The sequence below is a fragment of the Saimiri boliviensis genome, chromosome 10 (genome assembly GCF_048565385.1).
Source record: "Saimiri boliviensis isolate mSaiBol1 chromosome 10, mSaiBol1.pri, whole genome shotgun sequence".
NCBI classification, from domain to species: domain Eukaryota; kingdom Metazoa; phylum Chordata; class Mammalia; order Primates; family Cebidae; genus Saimiri; species Saimiri boliviensis.
In genome coordinates, this window is record NC_133458.1 from 42,717,635 (window position 1) to 42,745,370 (window position 27,736).

Sequence of the window (27,736 nt, forward strand, 5' to 3'; positions counted from 1 at the left end):
AGTTCAAGAGGAAGACAAAGCAACAAAATTTCACAAGTTAGAATGCTAATATGCGAGTTATTCTGATGAAGCAGAACTCAAAAATCTGAATCATTGGCTAACACTGGGGACAAACCAAGAAGTCACCTGATCTATACCACAGATGTCCCCAGGTCTTCTGGGCAGTAGGTACCTCTGGACGAGGACTGATTCAAGTCATTTAAGAAGGAATTAGACCTTCTTGCTCCCTCTATCTACTTCACACAACCAGATACCTCCTCCTCCCTAATCTAAACAAAATCATTTTACTATATGACACTAATTTTTGTTTTTATATTGATTGGCTTGTTTATACTTTCTGATAACTCAATCCATTTCTTTTTATCTTCTTTGAAGGAAGGGTAGAAATGGATAGAAAAAGAGAGAGTGGGGAAAGATGAAAGGAAAAGAAGAAAAAAGGGAGGGAGGAAATCAATGAGCTACAATAAGACAAAGAATATTAAGAACTGGAATCAGGTATGTTTTAAGTTTTCTCTAGAGAAACAGAATGTCACCAAATCAATTATGATGAATTCGATCACCTGATTATAAAAGCTGAGAAGTCTCATGATTTTCCGTCTGCAAGGTGAAGGCCCAGGAATGCAAGAAGTATAGTTCCCAGTCCACACCAAAAGGCCCAAGTACCAGGGAAGCCCCTGATGTAACTTTCAGGCTGTGTCTGACAGCCAGAGAACCAGAAGCACTCACATCCAAGAGTAACAGAAAGGAAGTCCCAGCTGGAGCAGAGAAAAAATTTACCCTTCCTCATCCTTTCTGTTCTATTCAGGCCCTCAATTAATTGGATGGTATCCACCCCTCCATGGGTAAGACCGTCTTCCTTACTCAGATGACTACCTTTACATATTAAAATGCTAATGTCTTCCAGAAACACCTTCACAGTCATACCCAGAAATAAGGTTCTACCAGCTATAAAGGCATCCCTTAGCCCAGTCAAATTGACTTATAAAATTAACCATCACAAGGTATAACGTAGTTTCATTCCATGAGAAAGAGAGAAACCTTAGATGCATATTGATGTAGCATGTTACTTATCACTTAAGTAATACCACACAAATCTTGTCCTTGTGATCTCTGGGTTCTAAAAGAAGTAAATAATAGTAGAATGCATCAAGTGAGTACATAGACCTTCTATTTTCCCCTTGTTACATCCTAAGCGACCTATTGTAAAACTTCCTCAATAAATATGCATTCAAAAACATGCATTCATTTGCATGAAATACTCTACACAAAATTGGTAGGCCCAACAAAAGAACAAGACTAAAAGAAAGTGAAGTAAGAAAAGAAGAACATCCTGAATTCTTACCAGAACCACCTGGCATTAGTGATCCTTAAAAAATTAAAGTAATATGATGATATAATCAACGACAGTAATGTTCTTTTACAAAATTGCCTAAATTTTGACCCAGTAATATCCCCCAAATAATGATCAAGGTATAAACTATACTTGACTGTGTTTTTCATTTTTATAAACCATAAGGTTATCCAGGATAAGACGATCACTGGTTATTTAAGATACGAATGAAAGTAATCTCAGATTATCATTGATTTAGAGAAAGAAAATTTTCTATCCCAGTCTTTCTCCAACACTACTAAATACTCCTTTTCCCCAAGAAGAGAGGTGGAAAAACTAGGACAGTCTATCTTTATGGGACTTATTCCAACATATAATTTTAAAGGTTTACCATCTAAATCTATACATTATTGGAATGAAGCCTCTATGTTAATAAAAATCAGAACAATAAACATGTTTTAAGTATAAAAGGCTGTTGACTTACTCTATAGCAGGATCAGAAATATTTAAGTTATAACTTTCTATAATTTTTTAAACAAATATTATATGTAACAGAAAAGTTGTTAAATCTATGTACATGAATTGGATATATGGTAATCAAATGAGTCAATTACAAGATAATGTTATTATGAAATAGAGTTAATTGGGTATAGGCTTAGGATATAGCAGAGGGAAGGTGTAGCAGATGAAAGGAAGTTAAGCACATTTTTTAAAATTCTGATTTTCTGGGTGGTTCCCCTTGTCATATAATGAACTATTACATTTCATTTCTGAATAACTGAGGAGATTAAAGCATTCAATTATTATTATGAATTACTCTGAAAGCTGTTCAGAATTTAAATGTTATAGTTGGTCTCTCATTTTTCATTGTCTAATAAATGAGTTTATGAACAAATGAGTTTACATATTCCAAATAACAGATTATTTATGTTCCCCCCGATTCATTCGTTCATTCATTCAATAAATATTACGATCTACAAAGGTCAAGCCCTATATTAAATGACAGTTTGAACAAGACTCGCATATCCTGTGCCTTCAAAGAATTTCCAAAATGGTACAGAACAGGCATTAAACAAACATATTTGAGGTGGGAGGATCAACTGAGCTCAGGAGATCAAGGCTGCCATAAGCCAGGATAGTGCCACTACACTCCAGCCTGGGCATCAGAGCAAGACCCTGTCTCAAAACAAACCAATGAATTTATTTGTTACAAATAAGTACATGAAAATTGCTATATATATAAAAGAACAAAAAGAAAGGATTGAGGAGTTACCTTCATTATCTATGTTGAGAAGCTACCTTTAAAAAAGGTCATCAGCAAAAGCTCACAGAGAAGACATGAATTAAATAAGAACCAAAGGATAAGGAGCAAACCACACATAGGGCATGGAGGAAAAAATTCCCCGAAGTGAAAATAGCAAATATCCTAAGACAAGGAGGATTGCAAAACCAAACAGAAAGCCAATTATGCCAGGCAGAGTGAACTAGGGATAAAGTATCAATAGATGAGGAAGAAAAGCTAGGCAGGAGCCAGATTACGGAGGGTCTTTCAAAGCCAAGATAAGATATTTTTGTTTTATTCCTAATGTAAGGAAAGGCTTTCAAATTGAGGACTGACATGATCCAATTTACATTTTTAGTATAGTACCATGACTGTGTTCTGTGGAAAATAAATTTTCTGGTGGGGATTCTTAGATGTTTTGAGTGCCATGAGATTCTATCAGTCTAGTGAAAGCTATTGATATGGTTTGCATGTTGTCCATTCCAAAACTCTTGTTGAAATGTAATTGTCATTGTAATAGTAATAAGAGGCAGGATCTTTAAGACATGATTAGATCATGAGAGCTCTGCCTTCGTGGTTGGGATTGGTGCCATTAAAAAAAGGCTGAGTTTAGCCCCCTCTTTCTCTTTTTACCCTTCTGCCATGTGATGACATAGCAAGAAGACCCCTGTGAGATGTTGGCACCCTGATATTAAACTTTTGAGCCTTAAGAACTGTGAGTCAATACATTTCTGTTCATTACTAAGTCTGTGGTATTCTGTTATAGCAGCATAAGACAGACTAAGACAAAAATTGGTACCAGGAGTGGGGTTTGTTACTATAATAAATACCTAAAAAGGTACACGTGACTTAGGAACTAGGTACTAGTTACAGGCTGGAACAGTTTTAAAAGGAATGCTGGAAAAAAAGCCTGCATTTCTATGAACAAAACATTAAGGACAATTCTTGTGCCATCTCAGAAAAAGAGTTGTAGGGGAAAATCTCAATCTGCCTAGAGGTTATTTAAAGTGGTTGTGACCAGAATGCTGGTAGAAATACGAACAATAAAGACTATTCTGATGAGGTCTTGGATGGAAATTAGGAGGAAGGTACTGAAATCTGAGAGAGAGCTATCCTTGTTATAAAATAGCAATAAATTTGGCTGAATGTCTGTGTACTAGGAATTCATGGAGGGAAGAACTTAAGAGCAATGAACTAGGATATCTGGCCAAAGAATTACCTAAGCAGCTCAGCATTTTATGGTACTGAATGATTTCTTTCAATTCCATATCTTAGAATATGAGATCAGAGAAATAATTTAAATATGAAATTTATAATTAAATAAGAAGCAGAATACAAAGGTTCAGAAAATTTCTAGCCTGATCATGTAAAGAATGAAAAAGCAGAGGCCGGGCGCGGTGGCTCATGCCTGTAATCCCAGCACTTTGGGAGGCTGAGGCGAGTGGATCACGAGGTCAAGAGATCGAGACCATTCTGGTCAACATGGTGAAATCCCGTCTCTACTAAAAATACAAAAATTAGCTGGGCATGGTGGCACATGCCTGTAGTCCCAGCTACTCGGGAGGCTGAGGCAGGAGAATTGCTTGAACCCAGGAGGTGGAGGTTGCGGTGAGCCGAGATTGCTCCATTGCACTCCAGCCTGGGTAACAAGAGAGAAACTCTGTCTCAAAAAAAAAAAAAAAAAAAAAAAAAAAAAAGAATGAAAAAGCATTTTTGGTAAAGAAAATCAAGGATGCATCCTAGTGACCGTTTGATAAAGAGATTAGTATGGATAGAGAAAATTCAGAAATTATTGTTCAAAATAATTAGAGAATGTCCCTGAAAGCATCTTGGAGATTTTCCAGGTTGCTCCTCCCATCACGTGCTTGAGGGCAGAAGAGCTTTGAGAGAGAAGCCCAGGGAGCCTGCAGGACCTCAGCACTCCTTACCCTGAGCCACTCAAGTGTCTGCTCACCAAATTCTGGCACATCTCTCCTTGGCTCCCCCAGCCATGACTCAAGACCGCCCAGTTGCAGCTTAGGCCACCACTCCAGAGGATGCAAACAATAAAACTTGGCAGTGTCCACATGGCACTAACTCTGTAGATGTATCCAGTGCATGACCTGTGGGGCTATGACAGCCTCCACCTAGATTTTAAAACACGCCTCAGAGAGCCTGGGGACCCAGACCAAGAACTGCCCCAAGGATGGAGTCACCATGACAACAAGGCTATCCGCAGAACCGCAGAGGTGCCAGAGTACCACACAAACCTGGCAAAACTGTAGGTATAAGACTCCAACCTTGAGGGCTGTGATGTGGGCTGATTCTAGCAAAGCCATAAGAATGGGGGCCCAACTCCCACCCTAGTGTGTTTGGGAGGTGGGACACAGAGATAAAGAAGACTATTCAAGAGCTTTAATATTTAATGCTGTTAGCTCTGTTGGGTATTGGACTTATTTGAGATCGGTTACTCATTTTTTCTTACCTATTTCTCTCTTTTGGAATAGGGAGAAATACTATACTATTTCTGATGGAAATTTGCCTCAAGACAAATGACGTCTTGAGTCTCACCTATACGTGAAACTCTACGCTTTGGACTTTTGAGTTGATGCTGGCACAAATTAAGACTTTTGGGGCTACTGCAATGGAATGAATTTATTTTGTATGTAAGGAGGACATTAGTTTTAGGGGCCCAGGGACAAGATGCTACAGCTTGAACATATGTCCCACCCAAAAATCATACTAAAATTCAGTTGCCATTGTAATAGTATTAAGTGTGGCATTTAAGAGGTGACTAGGCCATGAGGGCTCTACCCTCATGGTGGGATTGGTGCCATTTTAAAAGGGTAATTAAGTTCAGCCCTCCTTTTTCTCTTTATCTTTGCTCTTCTTCCACATGACGCCATAGCAAAAATGTCCTTACCAGATGCCCATATATTGATACTGGATTTCCCAGCCTCCAGAATTGTGAATCAGTAAATTTCTGTTCATTATAAATTATCCAGTTGGTGGTAAAGACTAAAACACCTATTTCCTCCTTAGAAAAAAAATACTGTTAAATATATAAAGTAAAATATATAGAATTACAAACGAACTAATTCTTGAAATTCATTTTTATCAGGAACCCTTGGAGGCAAAGAACCCAGGGTTTAGAATTCTCCCTAGTGATCATGAGTCGAAGTAACAGTTTAGACAGCTGTTTCCCTGAAGATGGAGAGGTGTGGATGTCTTTTAAAATGCAGAAATTTGGGATTCATTGCTTATGAGGTAAATCTGAATTTCCAAACATGGCCATTTAACTCTGCTGATGGCAAACCTCAGGGATAAACAACAATAACAACAGTTAGCATTTACCACTCTGGGATAAACAACAATAACAACAGTTAGCATTTATTAAGCAATTATTATGTTCCAGGCACTAGGCTAAGTGCTTTATATTGCAAAGTCCAATTTAATTCCCATAACAACCCTTTGAGATAAGCTTTATTTTTAATCCCCTTTCTACAAATTAAAAAATTAAAGCCCAGAGATATTAAGCAACTTGTCCACTCTCACATAGCTGGTCATTGTCAGAACTGGGAATAAAGCCCTTGGCTAACCCCAGAGTCAGGTGTTACAGAGTAGCCCCTAAGTGCTTGATACTGGATTGGCAATAACTGAAACCCAAAGGACAATCCAGGGCCCAGATCTTAGGGAATCAAAAAATTATTTAAAAGAACAATTAACATACAAACAACATTAGTGGATATGGGAGACCATAAAAATACGTGCTTATAATATACACTGCAAGTATTAAGTATTCAGAGAAAGAAGAGCACTGTGTGTTGCAGGGAATGTTTTAGGGAAATTATAGGACTTCAAATGTTTCTTTAAATCTAGATAAGTTTAAGATAGGCTTAAAGGTAGAAGTAGTGCATTTTGGTAATGAAAGCAATGAATGATATGAAGTAACATAGTACAGTCAACAGATTTCATGGCAGAAAATGTAGTACCAAAATCTAGAATTTTATCCTCCTAGCTGTGAGATTTTAGAAAGTTACTGAATCCCCTTGTGACTCATTGCTCTCACTAGCAAAATGTACTTAAGGACGTCTATTTATGAAATTATGTGAATGTATGTTGCAAAATGAAAAGCAGTTTCCCTTGGCAGTTTTGCATATATTACAGCATGGGAACTGATTTTTGCTTTGCCAAAAGTCAGGACCTCATATAATCTCATTTCATCTATTTCTATTGTTCCATATAGACCCCGTGAAGAATTCTGTGGCATGTGATTCTGTGCTGCATGTCTCATTTGGAACTTCTAATTTCTATATATCAATGAAATGCTGAAGGCGAACCTCACCCCGAGCTACTTTTCTTCCAGTAACCCTGTTCTTGAAATCTGCATCTATCCCAACGGCTTCTGAGTGACAATGGTAATGACTAATAATGGCTTAATGTGTTATTCTCTCCATAAAGCATTTATGCTTAATAGCCCCCAATGGCCTATAGCTAAAAATTGGAAAATAAAATAATTTCAGATCCCATGAAAATAACAAGGAAGAAAGCTGAAATTCTGGAATAAAAAGGCTTCTGGGTCTTCTCTGAGCCATACTGTTAAGGAGTGGCAACCATTTTGAGTAAACCACATTAAAGAGTCTAATATTATAATCCAAAAGAAGTATCAGTTAGATGCTTTAGGAGGTTGCCATAAAATAATCAACTCAGAAATGGGCATTTCAGGACTGAAGTAGAAGGCCTTAATCTTTTAAGAATTCTTAATAAAGAGTCCTAAAATTAAAGATGGCAAAATAGTAACATCCATTAAATCTGAATGGTAGGTATAGGGATTCTTCTAAATTAGTCTCTATCCCCTTTTTGCATTTTAAGCATCTGTAAACTTGAAAGTAACAAATCTTAAAAAGTAAAAATAAAGAAGTTCTTACTATAGTGAACACAGAAGTTTGTTCAACAGCTAATTCCAGTATTCATGTTTCTCCTCTTTTGTGCTACATTAATCTTTTGGCAACTGATTATGACAGGCTAGATAAAACACATCTGGACTCAACAAAATACTTTATCCCAAATTCTTGTGAATTCAAGACTAGATCCAGATAAGGCTTTGGGTTTTTTTTTTTCTTAAACCTAAAAATTATAACAGAGCATCACTAATTAGCTATTTTTTAAAGCTAAGAATATAGCCAAAAACACTGTTGGCATATTTTGCCGAAACTTGAAATAAATCATAAAAAGAACATATATGATATCATATAAATGCACATTTCAAGAAACTTAGTAATGTAAATTTGCAACTATTCTACAATTTAGAGTTTTCAGAGAACTTTCAGTTACATTATTTAAGTTAACAGTAGAAAGTATAATTTGTATATTCTGTAGGGAAATGATACAAATGTTAATTCAGCACAAGTCTTGACATGCCAGATGAAAAAGCTACCCTTTGGCATATTTTCATTTAAAGAAGGCTCTCTTAACAGTCTTGAATTAACTTGTTGAAATTGCTTAATATGCTAATTGTATAAATGATAATTGAATATATGATAGTGAAATATAATTTATTTATATTTCTTTTCCAAGCTTAACTGACAGTTTAATAGTCAGCAGTTCTATGCTTCCACAGTTGAACACGTAAACCTCAATCTAAAATCAAATGATTAAAGAATAAGAGGCAGCAAAGGAGAAACAGGAGTGTCATCTGATTATTGTACAGATTAAAAATTGATGCAAAAGTGCCATCTTTAAAATATACTTAAATTATATGAAGCTAATTTCTAAACAACTTCTCAAGAAAGTACAATAATTTTTTTTTTTTTCTTGGCAAACACACAGCCCAACAGCCTGGACTTTTGTGATACAGACCTCTCTACCCCCACCCCTCAATTCTGATGATCCCTGCAGGCAACCAACAACTGCTGTATCTGTGGAATGTGCTCTTTGAACTGTACAAAAGCCTTCAGCCTTTCCTGCATTCTGCAAACGAAAACTGCCAAGTGCAATTATTTCTCTAATTTAACATAATACAAGTGTTATTTCTACCCCCAACCCTACTCCTTTAACTACTTTAGTGCCAATGATGGCCTATAATATGTACATTATGTATAAATACATAAACATTTATCATTTTTCTAAATCAAAATTAAATTTGTTTTAGTAGTATAATAATTCTGCTGAACATATAAAATTCAACAGGCACCATATTCTCTTTTGTGTATATGTTTTAAGAATTCTATTTCTACAGACGTATTCAAGGATTGAATGGGATTAGGTCTTTTAATTGTATGACTGGATCTTCAGCTTGAAATCTTTTTTACAAAAAAAAAAAGGACAAACACAATAGTTGTTTATATTCAATTCATTTACCCAAAAAATCTCATTAGCGTTAATAAGAATATATTCTTCCAAATGTATCTCTTGAGAGTTGAAAGAAAATAAAAAGTAAATAGCAAAATAAATCCTAAAATAGAAGCACAGATATTTACTCGCCTACTAGTTAAATGTTAGAAAATTACATTCTTCTAATCTAGATTCAACATAAACTGGCTTTTTCTCCACTGGTTATCCTTGACATCATGCATACCTGAGCACTTTTCTTTTCTAAAAAGACAGTATTAAATCTAGTACTAAACAGTTGTTTCCATTTTTAATGTACATTATGCTTCAAATTAATGGTTTGCATTAAAAAATCAGTTACATTACTATTTGAAAATATTTGAAATTTTATTCCTAAGTTATGAAGAGATAAGACACCATCATTTATTTTACACAGAAGAAACAGTTATCAAGTAGAACTGGCTATTACAAGAGACTCCAAGAAAATGTAAGAAATCTTTTTGTTGAAAAGAAGCTAACAATCAAGTTGAGGCGAATAAAACACGAATGAATAAAGCAATTAAAGTACAGGAAAAATGTATATAATATATACTTGCCCTTTTAAATAAAAAGAAATTTGTTCATTCCATGTCCTATTTCACTAAAATTCAGCTTTATACCTTTTTTGAGGTGTTATGAAGCAAGGTTAACTTTAACTGGCATAGAAGTTGAACCATTCCACAGATAATGGATTTCTTTATCAAATCTTTATTTTCTATATCAGTCAAGTCACTTCTTATTGATCCCATGAAGACTTTTTTACTAGTTAGGTCTTTTAGTGTTTTATCTTTACATTGACCCACTTATTTAATAAGTGTTTATTAAATAATGACTGTGTCACACAAAAGATAAAGGCTCATACTTTAAAATCAGACACGCGAACGTTCAAATTTTGGCTGTGTCACTTAGTAATTGGACCAGCTCCTTAACTTTTCTACATTTCAGGTACGTCATCTACAAAATGTACATGGATGACATAAAGAAAACTAACATCCACAACTCTGAAGGCTCCTGCCTCCTGGAAGAAGCTGTATTTCCACTGGATCTTGAAGGACAGTAGAGGTTCTTTTTCCATATAAGCAAGGAGTCCTTTCCAAACAAAGAGAACACAATATGCAAAGAGACATGGAGGGTATGCAATCTTTGGAGGATCACTATAAGAAGAAAAGTTTTGAAATATTTAGGTTATAGGAGGTTAGGTTAGAGACAGCTTATATGTATGCTATACTTTAATGCTTGATTTGATTTATATATTAATTTACTAGGATAAAAATCTGTTAAAAGAAACACAATTACCGAGCTTGAAATGTTAGAATCATCCTGATTTTTCACCTAGGCATCCATTACCCAGTCCTACAGAAAAGTAATACTATGCACAAAGGTCACAAGGCACCCAAGAACATAAAGCCATCAATTAATTAAATTAGACCACCATAAGTGGAGCAAGAAAGAAAAGTCAGAAATATGTTGAGTAAAGAAAGATGATGCTAGAGAGACACGCACAATCTGAACTTTGCAATGCCAAGCTGAAGAGTTATTTGGATTTTATCCCATGTTTAAAGGAAAACAGCAAAAATTTAAGTAGAAAATAAAAATCACCAATTTTTTTTAAAAAAGGTAATTCTTGTTACCTAGTGAATTGGAATGGATATGGGTATAAATAATTCAGTAAAGCAATTAAGAGATCATTGCAGTGGTCCAACTGAATGTTTTAGACTAGGATAGCATTAGAGGACTGCAGTGAGATAAACACATCTGGAATCTATTTTGGAGATTGGATCAATGGGTCCAGTAGACATTTCGGAGTGAAGATGAGAAGGAAGATGTCCAGAATGGCTCAATATTTCTGACATAAGCAACTGAGTGTATAATGGTTCCTGTTATTCACTAAGACAGAAAGTATTATAAGAGAAGAATAGTGGGATACATGGGGCAGGAGCTGGAAATGAACTCAATACATAACATGTATTTAGATGGGTTCTTATGGGACATTTAAGCAGGAATATCAAGAAGGCAACTGTAAATTCATATCTCAAATTCAGAGAAGAAATTTGAGCTAAAGATACAAAAGTAGGAGTTCTACACCAAAGATGGTAGTTTAGATTTGGGGAGTGAGTTCATTTAGAATAATGTACAGAGTGAGAAGATAAGGAAAGAACACAGGGAAATAAATGTATGAGATGGGCAGAAAAAGGGCTCAGAAGAAAGACTTAGGAAGAATAGGTGAGAGAACATGCCGTGAGAACATGGATTGATAGAAAGAGGAAGCAGTCATCAGTGCTAAATATTTCAGAGAAGACAAGCGATTGAAAACTGTACTTTAGATGTAGCAACAGTCATCATTGCAGAACTTTTGGTTAAGACAGCAGTCTAAACACATGCAATTATATCTACTCCTTGCCAGAATACTAACACAATGACAGTACAGAAGAGGTGACATCCATTAAGATATGCCAACATATCTGTTACATACTACATGGTCTAGCATGGATCCTCAAATAAACTTTCTCAGGTAATCATTCAGTACTTTATTCAATGCCCCACCTTCTAAGAAAGGAGACTGGCCCAAGTGTCAAGAATGTAGAGAAGAAAACACAGAAGAGTTACAGTCTGGAAAAAAATTCTCAAATCTGATGATAGTCTCCTTGCTTCCCTTAGAGTGGAGTTCTCCTAGTAATATTCATGCTTCTACATGTTTTTTGTAAAAGTAAATAAGAATCCACTATAACCAGGTGTGGAGGCTCACACATATAATCCCAGCACTTTGGGAGGCAAAGGCAGGTTGATCACAAGGTCAAGAGATCAAGACCAACCTGGTCAAGATGGTGAAACCCTGTCTCTACTAAAAATACAAAAATTAGCTGGGTGTGGTGGTGCATACCTATAGTCCCAGCTACTTGGGAGGCTGAGGCAGGAGAATTGCTTAAAACCGGGATGCGGAGGTTGCAGTGAGCTGAGGTCATGCCACTGCACTCCAGCCTGGTGACAGAGCAAGACTCTGCCTCAAAAACAAAACAAAACAAAACAAACAAACCAAAAAAACCCCCCCCCAAAAAAAAAAAACCTCACTATAATAGTCTGGCCACCGATTTTTTGGTTGGCTCTTTATGTTTAACTCAATGAAACTATTTTTGACTTTTAAAAGATTATTATTTCCTTCAAGTATGGCCTTAAAAGGTGTCGACTGTTCAACCATTATAAGTCTTCATATTCCTTTCAACATAGTCTTCCAAAAGATTGCATTTAAAGGCAAAAGACTTAGCATTCACCTTGTGGTAAGGAAATAACTTTCTTTTCTGAAAAAGAACATCAAAATCAATTCATTCACCAAATATTTTTATTAAGTGCAGACCGTGTTCCAGCACTGCTCTCTGCATCGAAAACACAGGCTATTCTGACTAAAAATCATAAGAGTGGGAAATAGTATGGTATCTTATGACATTGATTCTTAAAATCCAATAGAAAACAAAAATGTTGCTTCAGGTATATAAACAACACATACATAAGTATTCATTTCAATAATGAAATTGTTGAGATATTATATTTCTTAAATTGCTTCAATTCATGATCTATATAGATTTAAATTCAAACACTGCCAGATTTAAAAATAATAAAAGCTGACAAAGTCAATGTCAGGTCACTTTAATCATAGGAAAAATATTAACAAAAGACAAGAGTGCAACAGCCATATGATTTTATAACTGACCAACTAAACCAAAATTGTCACTTGCACAAGCCTTCTTATAAGTAGTTCAATATAAAAGGTTTGGAAAAGTTAAGAAGCTGGAGATAATTGAGTACTCAATTAAAATTTACCAACACAATGTTACTCTGAAAAATCTACATCGAATTTTGAATTGATAGCTAACTGTTTTGTTCATTCAAAATACATTTGCTTGTGGAGAAGAGATTATGTTGACATTCATAATGAAAAAGAGGGAGGAATAGTGACTGAAAGATAGTCTATGTAGCAATATGCATTTCTCATCTGAACAGAGAAACTGGGAGTTGACTAGATCAAGAATAATTAAAGATCCTGGGTGGGGGAAAATGGCATTGAGAGAAAATGAAAATTAGAAAAAAATAGAAGTCTTAAAAAGTAAACTAATTAGATTTCTTTGAGACAAATGCTGACCTATTATTAATAGTGTCAAATTTATATAATAATATATATTTTGTAATAATAGTCAAAATTAAGACTATTATTAATAGTGTCAAATTTAAGAACCTAGATTAAAGGTTTTACTTTGATCATTCTACCAACATTGACCCTGTCTGTTTTTACAGCTAATACAAGGAAAATATCTTGGGATTATCAAGTAAAAATTATAAAATACAAGCACAATCAATTTTCATAAAATTCAGTGGGAGCAACTAGAACAAGTTGTGTCTCAGGTCGCCATTTTACCTAGAATCAAATCTTAGGAATGTCACAAAATGTGTATACACATTAATTTAATTATATAAACTTTCCAGAATACCTTGGTATATAATGCCACTGGATGGTAAAATGTCAAGATCAAAATATATGCAATGACTATGTCACATAGAAAATAAAAGAACTATAACAAAGAAGAAATCTTCAAAAATTTAAAGATGCTACCTAAAGAAGATCTTGGGAGAATTTACACGAATTGTAATGGATTCCAGAATGTGCATTTCATGGCAACATCATAATGAATAATGCAACAGAGAAAATAATAATGGAAGCTTTAATTTTATGCCAGTAGCTGCAAAGAATGTTTCCTCTCTCCCCACTACATTTCCTACAAATTGTGTTATTAAGCTTTGCATAATACTGTTTTTAAAAATGCATCACTACACTTTACACATCATATGTATGACTTATAATAAAATCAAAATATCACTTAATTGTATAGCCCCATTAGAGAAAAATTTAGCAATATATTATATAAACAAATATGCTAGGGGGAAGGAGGAATTGGAGAGATGTTCGTTAAAGAACATAAAATTTCATTTAGACAGAAGAATAAGTTCAAGCGATCTGTACAACATGTCTGATTATAAATAATTACAATATATTGTATGCATGAAAACTGCTAAAGAGAACAGGTTTTTTAAGTGTTCTCACCATGATAAAAAAGGTATGTGTGGTAAGGCCTATGTTAAATAGCTTGACTTAGCAATCCACAAAGTATACATACATAAAAATATCATGTTGTACACCATAAATACATGCAATTTGTACTCGCCAATTAATAAAAAACAAAACAAAACAAATACATATGATTTTCTAAAACCCATACATCCCACTTCAAGTTTTAATCTTAAACTCTCAAATAGATGCATAAAATCATAAATAGATATTCTCTGAAGTATTATTTGATTGTAAAAAACAGAAAGCAGTCAAATTATCCATCTACCAAAGAAGCATGCTTTATTAAAACTATAGAATGTTATACAGCAGTTAAAAAAAAATGAATTGTTACCCACCCAAATGACAAAAATCTTAAAAAGACAATCTAAGTACTGGTAAAATGTGGAACAACTTAAACTCTCACACACTGATGGAAGAAGGGTAAACTGGGACAACTGCTGTAGAAGACGTGCTGGCAATGTCTACTAATGATGGCACTATGATACAGATAACCTATAATACAGACAGACAATAAGCTGACACTATGCTATAGAGACCCGATAATATAAACATTCTACTCCTAGGTGCACAAACATAACATGTAAAAGCCATGTACAATAATCTTCAGAGAAGAATTATACCTAATAGCCAAACACAAAATGGCCCCAATGTAAGTAAATGGTGGTATACGTATGTGATTATGGGTGGCATTCAGGAGAGACACTTAAGTATACACAATAAATTCAAACAACTAATATTGAGGAAAAAAAGCCTACACACAAAAGACTATACCAAAATGATTCCATTTATACAAAGTTCAAAAATAGACAAAACTAATCTATGTTGTTAAGGATCAGAATATGGTTATCCTGGGGGTGAAGACTAGAAGAGAGTAACTAAAAGGCAGATAAAGCATGATGAGACTTTAGAGTACAAATAAATGTGTTACTGGAACTAGGCACTGATTACACAGGTGTGTTCATTCTGTGAAATTCTTCAAGATGTGCATTTATGATTGTGCAGCTTTCCATATGTAAGTTATAAGTCAATAAAAGCATAAAAAAACTAGTAAGTCAGATGTGGGCTGGGTGCAGTGGCTTATGTCTGTAATCCTAACACTCTGGGAAGCCAAGCAGGGCAAATTCCTTGAGACCAGGAGTTCAAGATCAGCCTGGGCAATATGGCGAAACCTGTCTACAAAAAATACAAAAATTAGCCAGGTGTGACGGTGCGCACCTGTAGCCCCAGCTACTCAGGAGAGCTAAGGTAGGAGGAATGCCTGAGCCTGAGAAGTTAAGGCTACAGTGAGCTGTGATCATGCCACTGCACTCCAGCCTGTGTGACAGAGTGAGACCCTGTCTTAAAAAAAAAAAAAAAAAAAGAAAGAAAAAGAAAGAAAGACCAACCGACCTGTGTGCAGCAATGTGGATAAATGCTCTAAACATAATTTTGAAAGAAAAAAATTTCAAAGGAGTAGATTGGATATGATGCTGTTAATATAAATTTTAAAATCCCCAAAAACAAAAATGTAAGAATACACATAATCTCTACTTCAATATAGTAAGTAGTTCTAGAGGGAGAAAAAGGTACAAGATCTGAAGACAGAACATTTACTATTTTGTGGCATTATAGTTCTTAAAAAGATATCTGAAGAAATAAAACGAAATGTTAACATATGTCAAATTTGAATATGAGTGCCTATTATGTCATTTTCTGTATGTTTAGAATATCTCAAAATACGTATCTAACAGAAAGCTACCACTTTGGATTCTAGAGTGAGGAGAATTTTTAACATAATTTTCAATGAAAAACATTCTTAATCAATTTGTCCAGATCAGCATATCTGCAAATGCTTTGTTATAGCTTCCATTATCTGAGATGGTTGACATATATTTATTTTAGGTAAAGGTGTTAGGTCTTAATATACTTAATGCATTTTGGACAAACCTAAAATATACACCATATATAGAAAAATGATACTTTCTTATTTACGAAAAAAAATTTGAGGGCTTTAGGTTGTACAAAAATAAAATCACTAAACAATTAAGGGAGTTAAATGGTAATAGTCATTAAGTCGTACATGTGAAGAATATATACCTTGAAACTATTCTATAGTGTCTGACTCAAAACCACTTTGTTACTCCTTAACATTGTTACCCATGGCTATAATAAAAATGAGTAATAATCATGGTATAAATTGAGTTGTCAACTCCACAAAACTAGATCAGAGATGCATCCACTAAAAAAGAATTACTCATCCTAGAAATACTTAGTCCCTAGTTTCAGATAATACAGTATCCTTAACACAGAAGTGGACTTAAGGACTAACTAGATTTGGAGTTTACCACCCATTTTGTGTTTAACTAGTTTTGTCTTTACCATCTTGTCTTTATAACCAGAACACAGGTTTTAACTAGTTGGCCTTTGAAAACAAAATCACTTAAAAATCAAGAGTTCAGGCTTTTGTGATAAATAGGTAGTTTGATCGTTTTTATCCCTCATTTAAGCATTCTGCTTCTTTGTTACAACCCTCCCTTTAGTGTCTAAGAGCAGCCAATTAGTTAAGATTTGAGGTAGTTATTCAGCAGTCACAAGACTCAAATTCAGTTAAGATATTTAGGCAGGATACACAGGCTACTTTCTTAGGATAGTAACAGCTGCTTTGCTAGAAAGCCTACATCATTATAAGAGAACATGGAGTATTATGCCTCATTTTGTTGAATTATTATTCTACAAAGATAAGGATCCAAATCAGTTATGAACACACTCAGCTGTGCAAACCTTCTCAGGAAACTGATGCCTTGCTGTTTAGTAAAACTTGAATCACATGAACATCAATTTTTAAGAAAGATTCAACTCCCATCTTGCACTTTCCGTCTTGTCAAAACTGACACTTCTCTTTTTGGATATTTAATAAATAAATTATCCCATTTCTTATATCCCCATACATCTTCTCAAGTTGACCAATGCACATCTTTCTGAACACTAATCAAGATGTAGCAGTATATCATTCTGTGAATTATATGTTGAAGAAGAAAAAAACTATTTCTCCAATGCCTGCTGGGAATTTATATTAAAAAAAACACAAAGATCCATTAGATCTTCTTTTAAGGATTTATAAATATTCCACATTTATAAAGTCAGGTTAATATAAAGTTACAGAAATACCAGGACACAAAAACACAATAACTTTTAAAATAATTTTATGTGGTACATAGAATCCGTATTTCCTGTATTCCAGAACTATATCGTTCCCACAAGAATTCTCTCCCTCAGAATTTAACAGAATAAGTGGCTACATAAAATATTACACAATACAGATTAGGGAGAGAGAGAGGACAACAGACACATAAGTACATCTATATGTATGTGTTGGTGTATAAACATATAACACAAGCATACATGCACATTTATTTATGTGTACACTTATCCCTACATATAGGAAGAAGAAAGGGCAAAACAGAGACTACTACTACCATCAAACAAGTGCTAGCTATGTATCACGTATTTTAAATATTTGATCATTTAATGTTTATATAACCCAATAAAGAAAATATTATTAATTATTACTGCTCTTCTCACATGCAAAACTTACCAAATATCAATATAAATTTTAACTGGCAGAGCAACATTTGAACCCAGGTCTACAAATGCAAAAATGGGGCTCTTTTCTCCACAGTATGCTTAAAATAAGTTTTAGCTAGACTATAAGCATTGCTTTATTCCACTTTAACATAGAAAAAAATCATTCTGGCACTAGACAGAAACATAGCTGGTTTTTAAAACAAAATCTGATTTTATTCCCAAAATTTCAATATGGCAAAGGAAAAGTTGCTACAAAGATAATTCTTAGTTGAATATGTTCAAAATGCAATTCCTTGGTAATCTGGGCTTTGGCCAAGACAAATCAAAATCATAGATGTTTTACAAATGCCAAGTTTTCAGAGAAACAAAAAAAAAAATAAATGCAATAGCAACAGATGCATTCTCCCTAGACATTTGTGTTGAGCCTAGCTATATCCAGAGCCTGAAGAAAAGAGAGATTTTTTTATATTTCATTTTATGAATAATAAATTTCTGTTTTTTCTTAATGTCAACCAACTAAATAAGATTATGTTCACTCCTGGGAAAATTAACCACTTGAAAATATGAAAAAAGAAAGAAGAAAAAGAGAAAAAGAAGGAGGAAGAAGACAAAAAGGAAAAAAGAGAGAAGCAAATGGACCATATCTGGTACATTTAAAACTGAAAGTATAAATTGTATTTTAAAATTTTTCTCAAAGAAAGAATACAAGGATTATCTGTCTTTTTCATTTTCTTTACAACATACTAACATAAAGTCCCACTTAGATTAAATATTAAGTATTTCTCAGAATGATAAACAACTGCATAAATTATATTAAAATTTAAGGAAAGAAACTGTGAACAAGTCAATAAAGATGAATGGCTCATTATAGCATGGATATTCTTGTATTTAATGTAATATATTTCTACATTTTCACTTGAAACTGAAACAGCTATATTAAAGGCAAATTTATACTAGATAAATAAACTATGATAAAAGTTATTAAATATATAGACATATACAGGTTCTCATCTATGGATATTAGCACTTTCCTGAAATAAAATACACTGCTTTGTAACATCACAAAATATTGTTTTTAAATTCTGTATTTTTACCTTTGAATATTCAATGTTGACAGATCATATTTGAAATTCTCAGAATTCTACTTAGTATCATTGAGATTGCCTTTTTAATTCCTTTTTACTTTGAATTACATTACACATGAAAAGGAGTATCTGAAATAAAGATGAGAGCTTAATGTTTTCTTTTCTTTTTTTAATTAATAAACTATAAAGCATTCCTATAGATTTTCAGGAAAGTTGAGAATAAAGTAGAGAGAGTTCCCATACATATCTTCTCCTCCATCCCCAACAGAAATCCAGCTTTCTCTATTACATTCATGTGGTACATTGGCCACAACTGATGAACCCTTATGGATACACTACCATTAACTAAAGTCCAGAGTTTACACAAGGATTCACTCTGTTTTGTAAAGGCCTATGGTTTTTTACAAACACATAATGCCATGTGTCCAACGTTAAAATATCATAGAGAATGGCTGAACTACCATAAAAATATTCTGTGTTCTGCCTATTTAATTTTTCCTCCCGTGTAGTCCCTGGTAACCACTGATCTGTTTTGCTTTTGCCTTTTCCAGAATGTTACACAGGCATACCTTGGAAGTATCACAGGTTCAGTTCCAGACTACTGTAATAAAGTATCACAATACAGCAAGTCACATAAATTCTTTGGTATTTTCAGTGTATATAAAAGTTATATGTACATTATACTGTAGTATATTAAGTATGAAATAGCATTATGTCTTTTTAAAATGCACATGTCTTAACTTAAAAAAAATGTTTTATTGCCCAAAATTACCAAGGATCATCTGAGCCTTTAGCAAGTCATAATCATTTTGCTGCTGGAGGGTCTTCCAAGGATCTTGATGGCTGCCGACTGATCAGGGTGTGGTTGCTAAAGAATTCTCAAAATTGCCGGGCGCGGTGGCTCAAGCCTGTAATCCCAGCACTTTGGGAGGCTGAGGCGGGTGGATCACAAGGTCAAGAGATCGAGACCATCCTGGTCAACATGGTGAAACCCCGTCTCTGCTAAAGATACAAAAAAATTAGCTGGGCATGGTGGCACGTGCCTGTAATCCCAGCTACTCAGGAGGCTGAGGCACGAGAATTGCCTGAACCCAGGAGGCGGAGGTTGCGGTGAGCCGAGATCGTGCCATTGCACTCCAGCCTGGGTAACAAGAGCGAAACTCCATCTCAAAAAAAAAAAAAAAAAAAAGAATTCTCAAAATGTCTTAAAATAAAACAATGAAATTTTTCACATTGATTGGCTCTTCCTTTTATGAAATAGTTCTCTGTAGCATGCAATGAATGATGTTTGATAGCATTTTACCCACAGAAGAACTTCTTTTAAAATTAGAGTCAATCCTTTCAAACCCTATTGCTGTTTAGTCAACTAAGTTATATGTATTCTGTTGGAAACAGATATTGGAAATAGATGCTCAGTAGCCATCATGACAGGAGAGTACAAAGAACAAACAAACAAACAAACAAACAAACAAAAAACCCACAAAAGCATCCCTTACACATTTAGGGTAGGCCTTATTCCTGTGTCTGATAACCATTGGCTGGAGACAGACCTCACAATCTAAACTGAAACCTGATTGGCTAACAACTTAAAACTTTTTTAAACAGGTAAAAGCAATGGAAAACTGGGGCATGCCTGTAAGCGCGTCCAGCACAGATATCTTGGTTAAAGTACACGGACATAGAATGTACTATGTGGCTATAGGCATCGCATGTCTAACAGCTACACAGGATAGGGCTTAACAAAGTTATTAGAACACTTACGATCTAACAAGAAAGGAAACTTCAAGAAGGAACTTTTCTGCTTCCCACATATTCTAAGCCCTCTATTGTCATTTCAACAATGTTCACAAAATCTTCACTAGGAGTAGATTCTATCTCAGGAAACTGCTTTCTTTGCTTATCCTTAGGCAGCAATTCCTCACTTATTTAATCATGAGATTGCAGCAATTTTATCACATCCTCAGGCTCCAATTCTAGTTCTAGTTCTCTTTCTATTTCCACCACATCTGAAGTTATTTCCTCCACTTATATCTCAAACCCCTCAAAGTCATCCATAAGAGTTGAAATGAATTTCTTCCAACTCCTATTAACGTTGATATTTTGACCACATTTCATGAACTATGAATTTTTTTAATGGCACCCAGAATGTGAATCCTTTCTAGTGGGTTTTCAATTGACTTTGCCAAGATCCATCAGAAGAATCTACTGTCTATGACAGGTACAGCCTTATGAAATATACTTCTTAAGTAAAGAGATTTCAAAGTGAAAATTACTCCTTGATCTGTAGACTACAGAAAGGATGTTAACAGGCATAAAAACAACATTAATCTCCTTGAACATCTCCATTAGAGCTCTTGGGTAACCAAGTCCATCACTTTTTATTCTTATTTTTAGAGACAGTCTCATTCTGTCACCCAGGCAGGAGTAGTGGTACAATAATAGCTTACTGCAGCCTCCACCTCCCAGGCTCAAGTGATCCTCTTGCCTAAGCCTCCCAGGTAGCTGGGACTACAGGCACATGTCACCATGCCAAGATAGTTTTTTGCAGAAGTGACGTCTCACTATGTTGCCCAGGCTGGATTCGAACTCCTGGCCTCAAGTATTCTGCCTGTCTTGCCCTTTCAAAATGCTAGGATACAGGTGTAAGTCATCATACCTGGCCTAGTTGCATTATTAATGAGCAGTAATATTTTGCAATAACCTTTTTTTCCTGAGCAGGAGACCTCAACAATGGGCTTAAAATATTCAGTAAACCATGATGAAACATGTGCTGTCATCCAGGCTTTGTTGCTTCATTTCTAGAGCAAAAATAGAGTAGATTTAGCATTTAATTATTAAAGCCCTGGGATTTTCAAAATGGTAAATGAGCACTGGCTTCAACTTAAAGTCATCAGTTGCATTAGCCTCTAACAAGAGAGTCAGCCTGTCCTTTGAAGCCTTGATGCCAGGCATTGACTTCACTTCTCTAGCTAGAAAATTCCTGGATGGCATCTTCTTACAATAACAGGTTGTTCCATCTACATTGAAAATTTGTTGTTTAATGTAGCCACATTTATCAATGATTTTAGCTAGATCTTTGGTTAACTTGCTGCAGCTTCTTTCATCATTTGCTGTTTTACCTCACATTTTTATGTTATTTCCTTTAACTTCATGAACCAACCTCTGTTAGCTTCAAATATTTTTCTTGCATCTCCTCACCTCTCTCAGCCTTTATCAAACTGAAGAGAGTTAGGGCCTTGCTATCTATTTGGCTTTGGCTTAGGGGAATATTGTGGCTGGCTTGATTTTTTTTTCTCCAGACCACTAAAATTTTCTTTGTATCAACCATAAGCCTGTTTCATTTTCTTATCAATCATATGTTCACTAGTGAAGCACTTTTAATTTCCTTCAAGAACTTTCCCTTTGTATTCACAACTTTGGGCTGTTTGGCATAAGAGGCCTAACTTTCAGCCTAACTTGGCTTTCCACATCCCTTTCTCACAAAATGGAACCATTTCTAACTTTGGATTTAAAGTGAATGATATGTGCTCCTTCCTTTCACTTGAACACTTAAAGGCCACTGCAAGTTTATTATTTGGCCTAATTTCAACATTGTTGCTTTTTAGGGAAGAGGGAAGGAAGCCTGAGGAAAAGGAGACAGACAGGGGAAGGGCCAGTTGGCGAAGCAGTCAGAACACACACATTTATCAATTAAGTTTGCTGTTTTACATGGGTCCAGTTTCTGGCTCCCCAACAATTACAACAATAACATCAAAGATCACTGATCACGGCTTACCGTAATAGATATAACAAAAAAGTATTAAATATTGCAAGAATTACCACAACGTGATACAGACCCAAAGTGAGCACATTCTGTTGGAAAAGTGGCTATATTCGTCCGTTTTCACGCTGCTGATAATGACATACCTGAGAGACAGGGCAATTTACAAAGAGGCTAAATGGACTTCAGTTCCATGTGGCTAGGAAGGCCTCCCAATCATAGAAGAAGGCAAGGAAGAGCAAGTCACATCTTACATGGATGGCAGCAGGCAAAGAGAGAGTTTGTACAGGGATATTATCCCTTTTAAAACCATCAGATCTCCTGAGACTTATTTACTGTCATGAGAACTACACGGGAAAGACCTGTTTCATGATTCAATTATCTCCCACTGGGTCCCTCCCACAACACATTGGAATTATGGGAACTACAAGATATGATTTGGGTGAGAACACAGAGCTAAACCATATTATTCCACTCCGGCCCCTCGCAAATCTCATGTCTTCACAGTTCAAAACCAATCATGCCTTTCCATCATTCCTCCAAAGTCTTAACTCATTTCAGCCCTAACTCAAAAGTCCACAGTCCAACATCTCCTCTGAGACAAGTCAAGTCCCTTCCCACTATGACCCTGTAAAATCAAAAGTAAGCTAGTTACTTCCTAGATACAACGGGGATTCAGGCATTGGGAAAATACAGCCATTCCAAATGGAAGAAATGGGCCAAAACAAAGTGGATACAGGGCCCATGCAATTCTGAAATCCAGCTTGGCAGTCAAGTCTTAAAGCTCCAGAATGACCTCCTTTGACTCTGTGTCTCACATTCAGGTCACACTGATCCAAGAGGTGGGTTCCCATGGTCTTGGGCAGCTCCACCCCTGTGGCTTTGCAGGGTACAGCCTCCTTCCTGACTGCTTTCACCAGCTGGCATTGATGTCTGTGGCTTTTCCAGGTGCATTGTACAAGCTGCTGATGGATCTACCAGTCTGGGGTCTGGAGGACAGTGGCCCTCTTCTCACAGCTCTACCAAGCAGTGCAGAAGTAGGGACTTCGGGGTGGGGGTGGGGGGTCTGATCCCCATGTTTCCCTTCTATGCTGCCCTAGCAGAGATTCCCCATTAGGAGGCTGCCCCTGCAGCAAACGTCTGCCTTTGCAGGTTATTTCCACACGTCCTCTGAAATCTAGGCAGAGGTTTCCAAACCCCAATTCTGACTTCTGTGCCCTGCAGGCTCAAGACCACATGGAAGCTGCCAAAGCTTGGGGCTTGCATCCTCTGAAACCACTGCCCTAGCTCAACATGGGCCCCTTTGAGCCATGGCTGGAGCAGCTGAAACGCAGTGCACCAAGTCCCTAGGCTATATGCACATGAGGACCCTGGGCCCAGCCCACAAAACCACTATTTTCTCCTAGGCTTCCTGGCCTGTGATGAGAGCTGTCATGAAGACCTCTGATAGGCCACAGAGACATTATCCCCTTTGTTTTGGGGACTAACATTCAGTTCCTCGTTACATTTGCAAAATTCTGCAATAGGCTTGAATTTCTCCTCAGAAAATGGGATTTTCTTTTCTATTGCATTGTCAGGCTACACATTTTCCAAACTTTTATGCCCCGCTTCCTTGATAAAACTGAATGCCTTTAACAGAACCCAAATTACCTCTTGGATGCTTTGCTGCTTAGAAGTTTCTTTTGCCAGATATCTTAAATCATCATCTCTCTCAAGTTCAAAGTTCCAAAAATCTCTAGGGCAGGGACAAAATGTCACCAGTCTGTTAGCTAAAACATAAAAAGAATCACCTTTGCTCCAGTTCCTCATTTCCATCTGAGACCACCTCAGCCTGGACTTCATTGTCCATATTGCTATCAGCATTTTGGGGAAAGCCATTCAACATGTCTCTGGTAAGCTACAAACTTTCCCATGTTTTCCTGTCTTCTGAGCTCTTCAAACTACGTTTAGCTTTGTAAGAAACTACCAAACTATCTTTCAAAGTGGCTATATGACTTTGCATTCCACCAGCAATGAATGAGAATTCACATTGCTCCATATTCTCACCATCATTTCCTGTTATCGGTGTTTTGGATTTTTGCCATTCTAGTAAGCTTTTAGTGTCAGCCCAATGTTTTAATCTGCAATTATCTAATGACATACAATATTGAGTGTCGCTTCATATGCTTACTTACCATGTATATCTTCTTTGGTTAGGTATATGGTTAGAGGTCTTCCACATTTTTAATTGAGTTATATGTTTTCTTATTTTATTTATTTATTTATTTTGAGATGGAATCTCACTCTGTTGCCCAGGCTGGCGTGCAATGGTTCAATTTCAGCTCACAGCAACCTCTGCCATCTGGGTTCAAGTGATTCTTCTGCCTTACACTCCCAAGTAGCTGAGACTATAGACGTGTGCCATCATACCTGGCTAATTTTTTGTATTTTCAGTAGAGATGGGTTTCACCATGTTGGCCAGGATGGTCTCAAGCTCCTGACCCTGTGATCCACCCACCTCAGCCTCCCAAACTGCTGGGATTACAGGCATGAGCCACCATGCCCAGCATATGTTTTCTTATTATTTTTAAGAGTTCTTTGTAGTTTATTTTCAATACAAGTTCCTTATCAGATACCTGTTTTGCAAATATTTTTCTCAGTGTTTGGGTTATCTTTTCATTCTCTTAACAGTAGCTTTCTCAAAGCAGAAATTTTTAATTTTAATAAAATCCAACTTATTAGTTTTTTTCATGGATCATATTTTTGATGTTGTATCTAAAAGTCATAATCAAAACTCAGGGTTACTGAGATTTTCTTCTATGTTACCTTCTAGAAGGCTTGTAGTTTTTTGTTTTATGTTTAGCACTTAGATCCAGTATAGATAAGGAGGAGCAAGTCACGTCTTACACGGATGGCAGCAGGCAAAGAGAGAGCTTGTGCAGGCAAACTCTCGTTTTTAAAACCATCAGATCTCCTGAGACTTATTCACTATCATGAGAACAGTGCCTTTTATGAAAAGTACAAGGTCTGTGTCTAGATTAACTTTTTAATACATAAATGTCTAGTTGTTTCAGTACTGTTTGTTGAAAAGATTGTCCTTTCTTCCTTGAATTGTCTTTGCTCTTTTGTCAAAGATGAATCAACCATACTTGTGTGGGTCTATTTCTAAGTTTTCTACTCTGTTTCGATGATTTATCTATGTTCTTTCAACAATACCACATTGTCTTGATTACTTCGCTTTACACTAAATCCTAAAGTTGGGGACTGTCAGTCCTCTGATTTTATTTTTCTTCCTCAATATCATGTTGGCTCACATGGACCTTTTCTTTTCCAAATAAACTCATGAATTAGTTTGTCAATATCCACAAAATAACTTGCTGGGATTTTGACTGGGATTGTGTTGAATATACATATCAACTTATGAAGAAGTAACAGCTTAATATTGAATCCAATTATACATAAACAGGGACAATCACTCCATTTATTTAGATCTTCTTTGATTTTCTTTCATCAGTTTTATTGTTTTCCTAATATTGATCTTAAATACATTTTATAAGATTTACACCTAAGTAGTTACATTTTTGGTACTAATATAAACAGTATTGTGTTATTAATTTAAAACCTCAATTGTTCATTGCTGGCATATGAGAAAGCAACTGACTTTTATATATTAACCTTGTGTTAACACTAATCACTCATATGAGTTTCAGGAGTTTATGTTGTTATTGATTATATGGGACTTTCTACATAGACAATTATGGCATTTGCAAATGAACAGTTTTATTTCTTCCTTCCAAACGTCTTGTTTCCTTTTTTGTCTTCTTGCCTTAGCTAGGACTTCCAGTATAATGTGGAATAGGAGTGGTGAGAGGGAATATCCTTGCCTTGTTCCTGATCTTAGCAAAAAAGTATCCAATTTCTCATCAATAGATTTTCATAAAACCTTCATGCAACTATTAGGTGAACAAACAGAGTATTTCCAACATACCAGAAAATTCTGGAACCACTATCTCAATTTACTACCTATCTACAATTTAACAATTATTCCAATTTTGTTATTCCATCACTTATTGCATCCCCAAACACTGTAAGTCTATATTGGAATTGTGTTTCTATGTAATCTTATAATCATATATATAATGATTATGCTATATGATCATATGTGTTTACAAAAACTATATAAGTCTATATATAGAACACTATTAGTCTATATTGGAACTGTGTTTCTATATAATCATATAATCATATACATAATGATTATTCTATATGATCATATGTGTTTATATAATCATAAGTGTTTCTATATAATTATATATATATATATATATATATATATATATATAAATATATAATGCTGTATAATTTTGGGGACCATAGGTTTTCCACTCAGTATTATATTTCTGTAGTTCAACCACTATATTCTGGATATAGTTGGTTCATTTTTATTTTTGTAGAGCAGAGGGTAACCAAGATTTTGCTGTGAATGGCATTATTTTCCAATTCTTCATCAGCCTCAAACCAGTAAATGGGAGCTCACTATGGACCCACCAGGTTTAAATAGGCTTTTAAAGTTAAATCACTCTTTTCAATAACAAAAATTAATGTCTTAAACAAAGAAAAGTTGTTTCATGTCAGTGAAAATAAGTATAATGTTTGTAGTCTTTCTTCAAAGTGTTTCTATCTAGTTCAATGATTTAAAAAAATGTTTTGGGCCAAGCACAGTGACTCACACCTGTTATCACACCACTTTGAGAGGCTGAGGCAGGCAGATCACAGGGTCAAGAGACTAAGACCATCCTGGCCAACCTGGTGAAATCTTGTCTCTACTAAAAACACAAAAATGAGCTATAAGTGGTAGTGCATGCCTGCAGTCCCAGCTACTCAGGAGGCGGAGGTAGAAGAATCGCTTGAATCTGGGAAGCAGAGGTTGCAGTGAACTGAGATCACACCACTGCATTCCAGTCTGGTGATAGAATGAGACCCCGTTTAAAAAAAAATGTTTTGAACTGAACATCTAAGTCCAAAACCAAAAAGTCTTCCTCTTCTATGAATAATTACTACTAAATTCAGTTTGAGCTCATTTATAATTAAAGATTTTCAGGAATGACCAGTGTTTAGGTGGCTCTATCAGAGTGCACCAGATAAAAGATTAAACATATATCTGGAAATTACATAGATTTTTTTACTGTGGGCCACTTTTACCACTCCATCAGTTCCTATGTCAGTAAGAATATCACATTGAAAACCTTGTCAATTTTGGAGATAACTG

The 27,736-nt window shown here is 35.4% G+C and overlaps 1 protein-coding gene across 11 annotated transcripts in view; it reads right to left on the minus strand.

The window, feature by feature from the left end:
• FOXP2 (forkhead box P2) overlaps positions 1 to 27,736 on the minus strand; it is a 596,515-nt gene that overhangs the window by 491,521 nt on the left and 77,258 nt on the right. The window lies entirely within an intron of this gene.